Source organism: Arctopsyche grandis, chromosome 12 (genome assembly GCF_051622035.1).
Source record: "Arctopsyche grandis isolate Sample6627 chromosome 12, ASM5162203v2, whole genome shotgun sequence".
Classification (NCBI taxonomy): domain Eukaryota; kingdom Metazoa; phylum Arthropoda; class Insecta; order Trichoptera; family Hydropsychidae; genus Arctopsyche; species Arctopsyche grandis.
The window spans coordinates 4346475-4363165 of NC_135366.1; the positions used below are offsets into that span (position 1 = coordinate 4346475).

The following is a 16691-nucleotide window of genomic DNA, read 5'->3' on the forward strand; positions in this document are numbered from 1 at the left end:
CAAACGAAGTTACTGATCAAATTAATGTAGACCAATTTTCATGTTTAATTTTTTTGATTTTGACGTTTTTTTAATTCGTTTAATTAAAAAAAAAGATTTATGGCTTTTTCAGATAGAAAATATGTAAATTTTTTGTATATTAATTTTGTCTTTTGGTATATGAAATCATAAAACTTTGATTTATCATCACAATTCAACATTTTTTTCTATAAATTTATATGATAATTTCTGTAAATTGACTTGTTTAACGCTTTGGGGCAACCTTTCAGGGCAGACTGGTCATTTTATTGTTATTATTATTTTAAAATAATAAATTAAATTAATTAAATAAATAAATGTATGTACATATGTTAAACAATTGTTTATAAAAAAATTCATTTTAAAAGTAATGTATTAAAGCGTATACATTTATATGTATATCTATTATTCGTATATGTATTTATATATACATATATGTATACATATGTATGTACATATAAATAGTGTGTTAGAAACCTTGACAGTTGGAAAAATTATTTCACTATTTTAGGTTTCCGTAATTATATTGCAGGTTTTTTAGTCTATATACAAACACTTGTATTGGATATAAAATGTATTATTTTTATATTTATTGATATACATTTTATATTATTTTATAAATAAAGTTAAATTTTGCTTCCAGGTTCCGATCGCTTACCAGTTCGACTCATCTTAACTACCTGTTTGTTTTTCCACCTCAAACCGGATATACACAAAAATCATGAAGGCCAAATAGGTGAGCTTTTCTCTATACTCATCCTATAAAGTTTATTTATTACGATCTTCCGGATATTAACACGTCAAAATTCAAACGGGTTGAAGATTTATTTTAATTTTCCGATGATAAACCGACTTATAAACAATGTTTTGTAAACAGAATTCGCAACTAGAACGTCCGGAAATGGCAACAAACACAAATCTACCCGTAATTTATCACTCTTTAAGAAAATTTCATTATTACTTTTGACTGAGAAAAGAAACAACTTTATTATTTTCGCAGCCGGGATTTTTATGATAATTTAAAAGAAAATCCCGAAAATCCAGAAGCGGTTTCTGTTTGTGAAAATTCGCCGAAAAAAAAGAACGTATCGAAAGAGGAAAGCTTTTGTAATAATACAAGGGAGGAAATTAAAATCGATCTTGCGGATTTCGGTTTTATATTTTTATTCAAATTCAACGCTCGTTTCTAGTCGTCGTTTTTCCCGCTTTTCCGAACACTCGCGCTTTGACTGCGCCGGAAAAAAAATAAAATTGCCCTGAAGCGATACCGAAATACGTTTATGATTTCTAAAGGAAATATGTAATGCCTCGTGCTCTGCTTATTAATCCCTATTTGAGATAATGAAAAGTTACACGAAATGAACGGAACGTACATATAAGACGCGATGCTCCGGGAAAATGGTATTTTTACTCCACGTTTCGAAGACATTCGGTATAAATTTAAATATTTGGCCTAGCTGTGTATTCTAGCGTGAAATCTGAATATAATAAACAAGAAAAAGGTTGTGAAAGTACGATATTATGATCTTATATTATATTTTTATACCCTTTTTTTTCATACCTTCTTTTTTATATGGTTAGTTTTGACGTTTTTATTCCGACTTTCTTGTGTAATGGGAAATTATTTCGTAGATAGTTTAGTGAATTTATTTCACCCCGAATTATATATAGGAAAATTAATGCCAACCTTGTTATATTATTATCTGTGTTGATATACCTTCTGCATTTTACGATTCTGTGTTCTTTCTTATACCTTTTTATACGTCAATTACGTATATATTTATACGAATGATTTATAAAAAGTCCGTTTTATCCAATCAATGTTGAAAAATTGTAACACCAAATAATGTAAGCCATCATAAATATGTATGAAGGTATATTTTCGATTTATTTTATTTATTAAGTTTAACATGGAAATAAATAAAATTCTGATCGAACTTCAGTAGACATTGAAACTTCGATCGTCGCACTTTAGGGGTTAACGAAAACTCAAACGAATGCAGTTCTTTCACTGTTTGTGAATTTAAAATTGGATTTTATTGTATGTAACAACTGTAAAAGGGAAAAACGAATTTGCTCCCAAAGTCGGAAAATTTCAGGGAAAACTATACGTATTCAAAGAGCGAGTGGCGCGTAAACTTTTTAAATTGACCGTTTGCTCTTTTTCTTCTCTAGATTTGCTTTTGCCGTTTGTTTTTTCGCTACAAGGGGAATATTAGATATTGAAAGTTTTCACGCATATGTATGTGTGTATTTTTTTATGTATGTCTCGATATGTTTTCGTTTTTATTTCTTCAACGTCAAAGTTTTTCGCAGATGAAGTTCAAAGTTTCGAATCCTGAACCACCTGAGCCGATCGCTTCGAATATTTGAATTATATTTCAATGCAAAATGAATCAATTTCATTCTATTGAAAATGTCTATCCGTGTTTAATTTCGGTCAAATTGATAAAGTTTCGTCATTCGAAATATTTTCCGACATTGAAACGCGTCGATTGCTTTCAAAAGCGTTTACTGTGGATATTAAATAAACAGCTGCATTGTATTTGATTATCGTTAATTAACATTTATATAGCTTATTATTTCACTGTTTGTCAATATACCAAAGTTTATTCATAAATAATATTTATTATATAAAATTCAATCACGGACTGAAAATTTTGCACTATAACTACAAAAGATTGTATAAATATTCACTATTATAGCAAAAATAAGTACACACACCAATCTAAATTTTGCCTGAAATTAATGTTAGAATGTATATATAATATAGCTAAATAAATGCTAGAACGTTGTGAATCTTTTGGACGTCATTCTCGCAATGAAAAATTTTTGAACTCGTTATTTTGTATCATTATTTTTATGTACCAATACATATGGTTGTTTTTCCGCTTTCCGTTTTATACGTTAATTTGTACTTAAACCAGTAAATTTGGCCTACTATACTATGGTACTCTTTACTATTTGTCTCTTGACTCTTGACTATTGATACATGCACTATATGTGCATATATATTATACATAAATTTATTAAAAAAAAGCACAAACTGCATCACAACGTATATTACATTTACACCTAAAAAGTTTCCAAAAGAAAGACATGGTTGAAAAATGGTAGATATGGGATATTTGTATCTATGTATATATATGTATATGTGTATATTACTAAGAAAAATCATAATAAGAAAGATCAAACACTAAATAATAATAAACGTAAACGTATAGTTTTTATTTCAATTAAAATATTTTAAGATGAAAAAAATATTCAATTTTTTTATTATGTTAACATAAAAAAATATAATTTTAATAACTTTAATAATTTAATAAATACATATTTAAGATCACGTTGTCTGTTTAGTGTAAAAATATATACATACATATATGTACATATCAACAAATAAATAGAAAACTTTTCTTTAAAAAAAGAAATACTTTCAGCTTCCAGATTCATTTGTGTACTTATGTACATATAACCAGCAGCGTGGACTAGTTTAATTAGCATATCATGTTTTTGAGCAGAGTGGTCACGGTTCTATTCCCCCTAGTAGCTGTTGACCTGACCTTGGTTTGTACATAACTCCAGGTTGATCATTTGTCAATTTTTCTGATTTTCATTGAAACGGTTCCCGTAAATTGGCGTCTCCTTGAAGATCTTTGAATCACATCTTTCATCACAATTTTGAATCACATCATCACTTGAAGATCCTTGAATCACATGAAGATCGACTTGGAGTCACAATTATTAGCATGGGATTGAGCCCGGTAATTATTAACATAGCTATGTATTATATATGTTCGATTGAAATAAAAATAAATTAAATATTATATTATATATGTATGCTTGCAAATACATATTTACTTGTTTGCAAAAATGATTCATACAGTTTCGGAAGTTTTGTTGATGAATTTATGTACATTCTCTGTTTAGATTTATTCATTTATTCCATCCACATATTGAACGGAGCAATAAATATCATACTTCCCGTCCTTTGATATTGACCACACATACAAATAGAATCAATATTTATTATTAAATCATAAACATATACATAAAAATACGTACGCATATGAATGGATATAAATATAATATGTTAAAATGCACAAAGGATACTATTTTTGATGTGGGTTGACTTGAAAAGCCGTGGAAAATGTGGAACGTATGAACATGTCGAATCTCTTAATTTGGCGCGTTGAAATGTATCCGAGCGGAAAATTTGAATGTTACGCTTCGAATAATTTTCCCTGGCTTTTATCGTTGACGAGTCTTCAATGTGGTTAATTTTCGAATTACTTTTATTTTGATTTCGGTTGGGTGTTTGCACGGCTCTGTTTCGTATTGCGAATTTTTTTCGATGGTAGCTTTCACGAGTGGAAATTGGAACTCGGTTTGAGCAGTCGAAACTGTAGAAAAATAAATCATTTTGACATTTTTCGTATTTAAACATGACGATTTTGATAGATTAATGGTGTTTGATGATTGACTGCGAAAAGTGTCAACTGTAACCTAGTTTCTAGATAATTCGTACAATTTACACTCTATAAATGTCAGCTGTGTTTCCATTTTGAAAAAAAGCGCTGTCGTACCGGATGTAGTTATGGTTAGGCTAATTTTCATTATGAAATACAAATAGGTTGACGTTTTAACGGCGCAAATGTTCATATTTGTATTAAAAGACGAATATTTATATAAAATAAAATTGTATAGAGGAAATAGAAAGGAAATCCACATGAATGGCCACCATTGATCAGTTTTCATGTGAATTTCCATATTTCGATCACATTTTCCAGGTTCGAAACCGATTAAAAAAAATAGTGCATTGTCCATTTGCAAAATGCAACTCATAAAGGCTATTTATAAGCGTAATCAGCACGAGGGGAATTAATACACGTACAAATGCTCTTTCGGATCACTTTACGAGCAATTCGATTTTCCTCGCGTTGTTTTTCCAACTTAAGTGCCGCTCGCACGTTACAATTTCCACTCGCGAACTAATTTCGAAGGGTCTCCGCACACGTTCGACAAAATGATGAAGAGGTGCGAAATAAAAATAAAGTGAAAATGACTTGGTCGTAAAAAGGGATTGTTTCGCGGGGTCTTATGATAATAATCTACCGTGTGTACGTGTATATATGTATGTACATATGTATGCACACTTTACGACGTGAGGCTTTTCTTTTCGAGGTGCCTCGCTTTACACGGTGTGAAATTTTATCTTACGCGAACGTTTTCGTTTTATTAAGCATGCCTAGTGGGGGAAAACTGCCTGCGGGAAAATAGAGTGTGAAAAATATTGCAGCGAGCGAAAAAAGGTGTCGTTATTGACGAAAAGGTTCCCGTCCAAATGTATTGCAGATAGTTTTCGGTCGTTTGAATTTTTCCGCCGACTGTTGGATTGTTTATATTAAATTTAATAGGGGTTGTTTCTTACATGTACTGAATATTTCATATGTGAATAATTTTATTTACAAATCGTGCACATCCAAATTCATATACAGCTACATCGTAGTGCACTGGTAGAGCTTGTTGCATACCAGTAGAGAGGTCTTGGGTTCAAATCACGGCCAAATATGCTGCTGGGGGGATCTTGTGGTTATTAAAACACAGATCAAGCGTCTACTTTAAGAATTTTCCGAATTTTCTAGCTTAATTGTTGAGATGGATCCAATAAACCGGTATGCACCCCTCAGTTTCGAGGAAATTTGAGTTATTAGCATATCAAATTTGTGTATTAGAATATTATAAAATGCTACCTACACCGTTAGCTACTCACAAATTTTCTGTATATTAAAAAAAATTTCGATTATCCACATAGATGTCTCCATTTTATGTGATGCTAAGTTTGAAATATTGTTACAACCATGTATGTCGCTTTGGGGTAATTCCTGTCTTGGCATATTATATATGTATTTTATATTGAAAATAATATATAAATGGTGTATATTATCAAAGTAATTTACAAGCCAATGACTGGATCGAAAAATTCATTCGATTTGTCTTGATCATTATTAATTATGTTATTACATCCATATCAACCACCATTTAACTGTCGTAAATGTTCCAAATTTGGTTAGTTTGAATTCACAGTTGCAAGCATATATTTGCTTGCGGTTTGTAATTAACATCTGTATACATATTGTGTTCTGTTGTGTTTGAATCATGTACACAGTTAACCATTGATTAAGGATGGGTCTACCTCACGGGACCGAAAGTGAAATGGTCGAAAAAGCAAATATCGGAAGGCAAAGATCAAAAATCGAAAGATCTTAAGTCGAAAGATCAAAAAAAAGGGTGCATGTTAAACGGTACTATGTATACATAATAAATATCAGTGGCATGCGGTGAAATTAACTCTCTTTTTTTCATATAGCCTTATTTAATGTGCGCGCGTAGGATACGGGAGGAAAAGCCTGTTCCTCTTGTTCTTGTTGTGTTCTGCTCGCGCAAATTAAGTGAGGATGTACGACGGGGGGGAGAGAGAGTTTTACCGCACGCCACTGATATATACATACATATATACTAACCGTTTTTCATATGTATGCATGATAAACGAATATTTTCGACTTTTTCACTTCAAATTTTTCACTTCGAATTTTTCACTTCGACTTTTTCACGGTTACCCATTAAGGATGACCTGTTGTGGCATATTCTTTTTGACAAAAAAATCCGCAAGTCACTGTACTGGATTATTATATTATGATATCATTATAATTAGCTATAACAATCATTTTATCGTGTATACTATACGTCGAATAATCTAATATATAATTTGGAAAGAGACTTTGTATATATTAAAAACATATGTATGCATGTATGTATCCTTCGTTTGTAGACGACTTATTAGATTTTTTTTTTCGATTCATTGGCGCTGATTCGATTTTTTTCGATTCAAATGATTCAAAGTCCCCTTGGGGGACGCAGGGGGTGCAGGGAATGCAGGGGATGCAGGGGACGCAGCGGGCGCAGCCCCATGAGGCCCCACCGGCCAGCCGCATGGTGCCCCGCAGGGGGCGCAGCCGAATCGAAAAAATGATCCGATATTTAATTTCGATTCATAGGCGCCGATTCGATTTATTTTTACAAACCTCCTTTACGTTTCACTTACGATTACAATTCAGGAAAAAAATTGCCTCTTATCCGATCGTTTTCATACTTTGCCATATTGCTCATTTTGGTCATCAATATGGTAAATGGATCCTTCGCCATTACGATGGTGCAAAAATATCGTGTAAGACGCGTTTGAAAACGCTCCCACGAAAAAGTGCCTGACGTTTATCCAGCGCTTGTTTAGACTATTCTCACTTTTCGCCATGTCAGATTCCAATTGTTTAAACGCCTATAACTTTTTCTTATTTCACTCTATATTTTATAAAATTTGCTCATTACCTCTAATATATAAATATTCATAGTTTTAACTCTCATATGTATATATAAATTTTAAAATTGGCGTATAGCTTCGTGTAATGGCATATATATATATATATATATATATATATATATATATATATATATATATATATATATATATATCGATTTACGGCCAAATGTGTCAGATCTGACATTTCTAAACAAGAACTACATCTCTTCACTGAGCGTTATCTGAGAGATATGCAAGTATTCAATAAGAAGCTATGTTGTATCTAATTGTTAATATGATTTATCAATAAGTTTTCCGCCAACAAACAAAGCTGGGCCGCATTTGACGTTTAACCCACAACCTCAAATTTCAGTTGTTTCTTCCCCAAAACAAACTTTCTAACCAATACAGGCTTAATATATGTACACAGATCAAACAGTGATAGTTTTATTTTTAGTTATCAGCTGATTTATTTAAAGAGCAAAGGCTCAGGGGAGCGCCGAGGGTGAAGCCCTAGAAGGCAAAGGCTCCGGGGGTGCCGAGGGCGAAGCCATACTATAAAATGCAAGTGAAAGAAATGAAAAAAATAAGCTGCACCGTCATTTCAAGGTGGATATTATTCTCCCATTGACTGTTGAGCGAGGCGCGTACTGAAATCCCACTTTCTCTTGCATCTGTAAGGCACGTGTACAAGGGGTTTCCCGAAAAAATAAATATTTCTGTTGATATTAATCGATGTTTTTATTTCGTAATTTATTTATTTATTTATTTATTTAAGTTTAAGTTTGGACCGTTGTAGCATTACAGGAATTCCTAATGCGCCACAATGGTCAAAAATATAACAGAAAAGACAAGAAACAAAATAATAAATTAGACATAACAAAAACAAAACATATATATACACAAACAACTAAAAATAATAATTATTATTATTATATATCGTTTATCGTCTTGAATTCATCCTATGTTTACAAGGTTTTTGTATTTCGTAATATTCTTTCTCGATTATGATTTTCAAGTTATGAATTCCATAAGTCCTCACCAGATAGAGTTTCAAAATTTGTCATCCAGACTGACCGAAACCAATCACGTCAAGCAAATAATACACCACCACCACGTCGATCTACTCTATCGCGACGATGCACCCTCCAGGAAGAATCAAAAAGTTCAGCATCAAAAAATGATGAAGTCAACCATGTTTCCGTTAGTGCTACCATATCATCACAAATAGTAGAAACGGCTGAATTAAACGCAGCCAGCTTTGTCCTGAGACCTCGTACATTTTGGTAATAAATTACCAATTTTCGGTCTCCCAGTTTGGCGCGTGACTTTCTTTGAGACAAGAAATGGCAGTTTTGATTGAGCCAACGGAGGTTGAGCCAATGGAGACGAAACGGAAGAGGAAGCAGAAGAAGAAGCCAACACAGTCACAACAGAATCACGACTATCAGGACCATTTGAGCAGGCAGATGTAGGAGAAGAGGCAAACATCGACGTCACTGCGACCGTTTCCATAGAAGATTCACTAATACTTGCAGACGTAGTTTTAATATCAGGCTTCAAACATCTAGCAGCTCCCGTACAAACATCAGCAAATGAAATAGCATCATTCGAATCATAGGGATTGTGATGAGGAATACATAATATCTGAAGACCATGCATTCAGTATATTTGAAGACATAAAATAAAATACAAGTTCTGGTCACTCGCTATCCATCATACCTCTAAAATATTAGTCGCAGATCGAAATGCGATTTATGCAAAAGCCAACTGTAAATATTCCCAATGAAATATCTCACGGGAACGAGTCGAAATTTCTCCAAATCCGAATTCATATCCATGACAATTTATGCGCTCGCACGCATTTATATGCGCTCGCACGTTCGTTTGGCTGGGACTTTGTTTACGTACACCTACATACATCTATTCACAGTCATACTAGATTTCATATAAACGAGAGGAGCAAACGAGACACGTTGAGCTCCCCGACAAATACCTATATATATAAATAGACTTTATATATTATATTATATATGTAGGTACGTATACACATGTATGTGGGTATATATCAGCCTGGGCCGCAATCGGTTTATCGGATTGTAGAAAACTACACACATACACGACGGGATTAATTATTTAGTCGGTCCCGTATGACGCGCAGGTTGTTCGGGAAAACGCTTCAGGAAAATCAACAGGTTTTCTAAAGCGCGTGTCGTGTTCTGTGGCACGTATGAAGCGATTTCGTTATTATGTGGGGGCTGTGCGGTGTTGACTTTGATATTAATATTTATGATATAGATTATCAAAAGTGTTTGTTTGGATTTCGTTGGAAATTTTCACGCTTTTCCTTAGCGAGGGTTAATTGAAAGTTTTAGAAGAGAAGGTTACAGTTTTGCTTTGCGTAGATTGGCGTTGTGATTTTTAAATTATTCGTCGCAAGATTCAGAAGAAATAAAAGTGGGGATATAAACCCCCCCGCCCCTTCTCCCACTTTCCTTCCCTATTTTAAAGCTGAAACATTTCAATAAACTATAGTGGAAGGTTGGGGTATTTTTCATTTTGTTTCTTTCTCGTTTAGAATTCAAATTGTAACTCAAATTTTGTATGTTTTGCTTTTGATAGTTTGTAATTTTGTTTTTGTGATGTTTTTTAATTATTTATATAAATACAAACATATATATGTATATATTATGTTTATAAAATAATGTGTGTCTACTTTCTTTAATTATTTTTAATAATATATTAAAATTTCCCGGCTTCGCTCGATATTTGTCATATAAACCACTTAAACATGACTAATCTAATAGTAAACATTTTATTAAATTTATTTGAATAGTTTTATTTTATTTAAATTTATTTGAATACTCATTTGTTTTTTTTTTATTAAATTGACTGTCACGAACAAAAAACATATATACTGTCTCTTTCGAAATTATATGTATACCAGAATCAGGTAACTGCTCCCCCGGAGCCTTCGCTCCCGGCGCCTGAGCCCCCGGAGCCTTCGCCCCCGGAGCCTTCGCCCCCGGCGCCTTCGCCCTCGTCGCTTCCGCCCTCGGCGCCTTCGCCCCCGGGGGCTTCGAATCCTTTGAATCGAAAAAAAAAAAAAATCGAACATGTCGTCTACGACCCAACGATCGAACGAACGAACGTCCAGTATTTAAAATTATTATTATTAAATGATACTTTGCATTGATAAAATTGATAGATTTGTTATTGTTATTACATATTTGCTATTATTTATCTTAGAAATCAAATATTTTTTAATGATTAGCTTAAATTAGGCTTTGACTATCAATAAATTTCTGTATTTTCGAGACTTATCCGTCGTAAATTCTAATATTTTCAGACTAAATGCTTAGCGTATCGAATGTAGCAAGATTCATAAATCACTTCCGCACATTATTAAGCTCGTTCATTTTACAGCGCAACCGAAAATTGTTATTTTATTCAACATCGGATCGTTCCCCAAAACTTCTTGGCATCTCTATACAAACGTTCCTTCACAAATATACAACCCACGACTTAGATCTCGGTGAAAACCATCCGGGAAATTGTATAATCGATTAAATGAACGACCGATAAAACAACAAACGTGCAGTTTAAGACGACGTGTTAATAATTTATAATTAAATTCCACATCAAAATTTATAGAGTGTATGTAGTTCTAAAACCGTTGAATAATCCATCGTGCTATGAAAGGCTGTGTAAAACTTTTCATCGGTCAAATCGACTGCTTCCATTAAATCGAGAAAACTCGGGAAATTCACAACAAAAGTTCTCCGAAGACTTTTAAAAAACTATGAATGTCTTAACCTGCATTTAATAGGTAGATAACTTTAAATGCTTTTTGTCACGTCTTATAATAATAAATACAATAAATGGTAAGTAATTACCGACTCATATTATAATGTTTGTAATTAAAAAATATTTCATACTTTAAATCAGTAATTATAAAAATAACTAATATTGTGCCCGTTGATTTCAACGGATGGCTTTCGAAAGGAATACACGAATTAAAATCTAACATATAATTTGGAAAGAGACTTTGTATGTATGTATCCTTCGTTCGTAGAAATCCGTGACGTCATTGAACAAATCATTCGCTTTTTTTCGATTTAAAGGATTCGAAGTTCTCGGGGTCGTAGGCGTCAAGGGCGAAGCCTTAGAGGGCGCAGCCGCCGGGGGCAGAGATTTTGGGGGCGCAGACGGCGGGGGCGCAGACGGCGAGGGCGCAGACGGCGGGGGCGTACATATAATTATGTATAAGATACTTACTATACATATATGTTTGTTTGTGATAGTCAATTTAACAAAAAAAACAAATGAGTATTCAAATAAATTTTACATAAAATAAAACTATTAGATTAGTCATGTTTAAGCAGTTTATATTAAAAATACCGAGCGAAGTCGGGTAATACAGCTAGTAAAGTTATATGTTATATATAAATATATGTATCAATTACTTAATCGCCACAAACGCACAAGTGTGCGCTCTTTCGTGTTTAAGGCTATGATTCGAAATTAATTTTGGTTACTTCACAGTGACATATAAAAATATTCTGCGAAATGAAATTCGCAGAATGTTCTGCGAAATGAAATTCGCAGAATATTCTGCGAAATGAAAAATATTCTAATGAAATTGAAAAAAGTCTATATTTTTCCTTAGTTTGTAATATAAGATGTAGTGTCAAGGGTTGGCACTAAATACAAATATAAAATAATCGAATTGGTTTCTAAAAACGCGTGGCGATTAAGTAGTTAAAACGCTCCCCGTTCGCCCGCATCGAAATGATTAATGAATGTGTGTGTGTGTTACTTCGTGGATGTTCGCTCAGTATCAGGAGCACATGTCAGGTCCCCACTTCCTCGCTTCCCCTCTTCCACACTTCCCCGTGTCTCCTTGACATGATCGTAAACATGACATAAACATTTTATTATGATCATGATCATGACATAAACATTTTATAAAATTTATTTGAATAGTTTTACTGTATATAAATTTATTTGAATACTCATTTTTTTTTATTAAATTGACTGTCACGAACAAACAAACATATATACTAAGTCTCTGTCGAATTTATATGTATACCAGAATCCGGCGTCTGCGCCCCGGGGACTTGGAATCCTTTGAATCGAAAAAATCGAATCGGCACCTATGAATCGAAAAAAAATAAATCGAATGTGTTATTTACGAACCAACCAACCAAGGTTACATGTATGCAATGTGTCTTTCGAAAGTACATATATGTGTATTAGATGGTCAGTAATTAAACAGTAAAACCTCCTATAAACATGAATGCTCAATTTTATACGTACATATGTATCTTGGTTTGTATTTTACATTGAACTTCATGATCAAGTTGAACTTCATGAAGTCGATAATGTCAATGATGTATTTTTATTTTCTAGCTGTATTTAAATAGCTGACCAAAATTTTGATGCCGAATATCTTTACCTTTGAAAATATATAAATAAATACAGTATTTTAGGCAAAAGTGCAGATTAGGAAGCATTGATATCTTTATACCCACTTCTGTATGCTGATTTTTTTGCACTCTCAAAGCGGAATTCGGAAGGAATTTGAATATATTTTACAATTTCCTCTTTTATTTTCTCGTATTTTGCGTCTGTATTATCTCCAAATTTTATTTCAAAATATAAAAAAATACACATACGAAACTCTTTCACGTGCGGTCGTGATTCGTAAGATACGCGCTCGTAAACGTTACAAAGGGCTCAATATTATTTTATCATAACAAAGGGTTTCTTATGTCGTTTTATGCGTATATAATACGCTTTTTTTTATCCCGTTCGGAAAAAGTACCGAGATGAAAGGATATTCGACGTGTGTAATTCGATTTTTCCGGGCTCGCTTTTCCCCGCACGACGCTTTTCCCGCGATAAATAAGCGGTGGAGTAGTTTGAAAGGTTTCGCACGTAAATATCATATCTTGATGGTAATTAACGTCCGCTCCAGGGGTTCGCTTGTCTCCTCGAAAGGTTGGTGTCAGAAGTGGGATGACGTGTCATTGTTTCGGTGAAATGTCGGAGTCTATGAGTAGGTAGTGACTTTTTGGTGAGAAGGCACTTTTGTACACTTTCCTTTTGATCCTGTCACTGCTTTATCGCCTGTGAATATGTTCGGGAACAATGTCTCGACGAATGAGCTAATTAAATTTTTATAGTGTCCCGGTAGTGTGGTTAAATACTCCATTAACTTTGTGCTTAGCTTAGTAAATGGTTGTCCAGTCCAACTTAGAAAAGTGAAGCAAGTATTAAAATTAGCTTATCAACACGACATAGCATTGAGTTTTCAATTTATATTTCGATTCTAGCACAATTTCGATAAATTCAATTGAAATATGACTCGAATAGCATGTCGTACATGTAATTGAATTAACTGAAAATTTATCACACTCTAAAAAACACAAGATCCAACCCAAAAAGTGACATTTTAATACACCACTGGGCAATTCATATGCCAAATACGAATTGAGAATTTGTAACCCTTATTATATACATGCATACATATGTCCATTATAATGAACAGATACAATGTCGCGTTGAATACTTTTACGATTTCGTACCAAAGTGGACTAACCAATTCGGTTTTATTACTTAATAAGCCTGCCAAGTCGTGGACATATTATGGTATTACTAAATATTGGATAGTTTGCGATGATGAACGAGCTAGTGTAGTACTCGTGCATCATCAACTTTACATTACCTGTGCTCATTTGCGTAAATTGCCTTTATAAATTTGAAATCGATACTCTTCGTTCGTGCATATTTTATAAACGAACCGTTTAACGTGCGCTTTCGATAGTGTCGACACCGATTTCATACTCTGGTTATGATAGTCTTCTATTCTTATTTATTTTATAGCACTGCTGGCTTTGTATGTGTGGTATTTTAATTAGAGCTGGCTACTGGGTAGTTTTGCGGAGTCGTCTAGATTATTTTCTTTATGGTATAATTTAATAGCGGTCGTTCCAATTTAGTGTACGAATAAAAGTGACTCGTCGAAAGGAGTGTGGTCATTGTAGTATAAGATTGGTCAAATTAAATTGTGTCCCCGATTCAAAATGATTCTATGGCGTGTTTTTACTCATATTTAATAGGTTGCAATTGATTCTATTTGTGTGCGTCTGAATCTAATATTTTTTCCGGACTGGTTTGAATTGTTTATTCGCAGAAAATATATTGGAAAGACTGAAAGTGATTGAAGAATTATTTGTTTCCAAAATTATCTAATTTTGTTTCCTGAAAATCATTGTATTAATGTATTATTGTATTATTTTTTGAGTAAAAAAAAGTTTTAGTACAATCTTTAGTCTAGTTTTCGAGGAAAAATTGAAAAATATATGCAAAAGACTACTTTTGCTTTAATTTTTTTTGTATATATATAGTATACTAGTTGTTTTACCCGGCTTGGCTCAGTATTTGTAATATAAACAACTTAAACATGGCGAAACTAATAGTAAATATTTATTTGTTTTTTTATTAAATTTATTTGAATCGAAAAAATATATATATTGAATTGTCGTCATAGAAACTTTAATTTGTTTTCGATGTTACCAACCAATATTACATCCTTACATTCTCTTTAGAAATTATACATTAGATAATATATTTTCTATATGTAGTATATAATTTTTTCTACATATACTAATATATTCTATAATAGTATAGGATATATACATATTTTTTTCATTTAAAATGGTATATGAGAGTTTGTTTAAGATGAAAATAAGATAATATTCTGTTTTATTGGTATTATATATATTTTTTAAACTGATGTGAATTTGTGGTTTATTTATTGGTACTGTGATGTTTTAAATGTTGATTATCTTATTATAAGAGCCTTTTATTATTAAATTAATTTATAAAATGATAGAGATGGATTCGTTTTAAATATTTAAATATGCCTGGAAACGAAAAATGTATGAAGAGTGTTAAAAAAAGTCAGTTAAGTCAGTTAAGTCAGTGCTAAGTTAAAAGTCTCAAGGTCAAATTTTTTAACCATCACATTTCTTCATCTTTGGATACTTCGTATATCTTATCTATATATCTTTAAATAAAGTGAAAATGAAGATTTAAAGCGAACTCGTTAATATCGTGATGTCTTTATAAAGATACACACATATTGATACAGTAAAATGTATTTTTTTAATATAAAAATCATGAATTAAGTTTAAGGAACTATCAATTTACTAGTGGTTTTACTCGATATTTGTAATATAAACATGGTCAATCTAATAGTAAAATTTTTATTAAATTTATTTAATTAGTTTTATTTTTATTTTATTTGAATATCCATTTGTTCGATAACGTCACGGATTTACGAACCAACAATAGTTACACACATACATACATAGTTACATACAAAGTCTCTTTCGAACATATTAGATTATATAATTAATTAATTAGTGCGTAATTTATACAAGTATATTCAAATTTGTAAATATACAGGTTTTTCGTTCCAAATTGACCCATTTTCACTTCAAATTGACACTTTTTCACTTCAAATAAAACCTTTTTCATTTCAAATTGAACCCTTTTCAATGTCAATTTGAAATGAAAGAAAGGGTCTATTTTAAATGAAAAAGGCTTAATTTTAAATAAAAAAGGCTCAATTTGAAATGAATAGGGATCAATTTGAAATGAAAAAGGGTTAATTTGGAATTAAAAATCTATATAATACTAATTTTTTTATGTACATATCTGATATATTTTGACGTATCTATCAGGACATACTGCACGCTTGACGTTTACCGACAAGTGGCAAGAGTGTCCATATGGATTAATAAATTAATTAAACATTAGTCTTTAATATGTAATTAAAGCTTAATTATGCTATAAACATGATGCTTTGGTAGGTTTCCGTAAAAGTTCCATCCGTTGAGAAAAGTTGAGAAGTTATTGACGGTCGCTCGCGTCAATCCGATAAAACGCGGATAGTTTCAAGCTGAGATTTATACTCCACGCTTAGGCACGTTTACGTATGTATGGGGGATCCAATCTTCAATAAAATCTGCACAGACGTACATAAACATAAGTAAATTCCAAGTACTAAACCACTCTGTGAGGCGTTAGACTAGATACTGTCGTTGTCGTTAACTTTTCAGTCTTGGAACTTTATAACTCTCGATATATAAAAATCTAGACGTACATACTTACATAAATATGTAGCCAGGGTGAGTACTTGTAATTTGAGCCGGTGCTTCCTTTGTGCGTCCACAGCATCTTAAACTTTATCGAACTTTCGTGTCGCATTTCGGATAATTTATGGTTATTGCCCGTCTTAGTTATTATG

At 32.4% G+C, this 16691-nt stretch overlaps 1 protein-coding gene across 8 annotated transcripts in view; it reads left to right on the top strand.

Annotated features, from left to right (window-relative positions):
* The window catches only part of Dh31-R (Diuretic hormone 31 Receptor), a 220007-nt gene that overhangs the window by 88490 nt on the left and 114826 nt on the right, over positions 1-16691 (top strand). For all 8 annotated transcript variants that reach the window (XM_077443479.1, XM_077443476.1, XM_077443478.1 and 5 more), the window contains one exon: positions 662-754. The gene's annotated coding sequence lies outside the window, so the exon portion shown is untranslated. The remainder of the gene's footprint in view (positions 1-661; positions 755-16691) is intronic.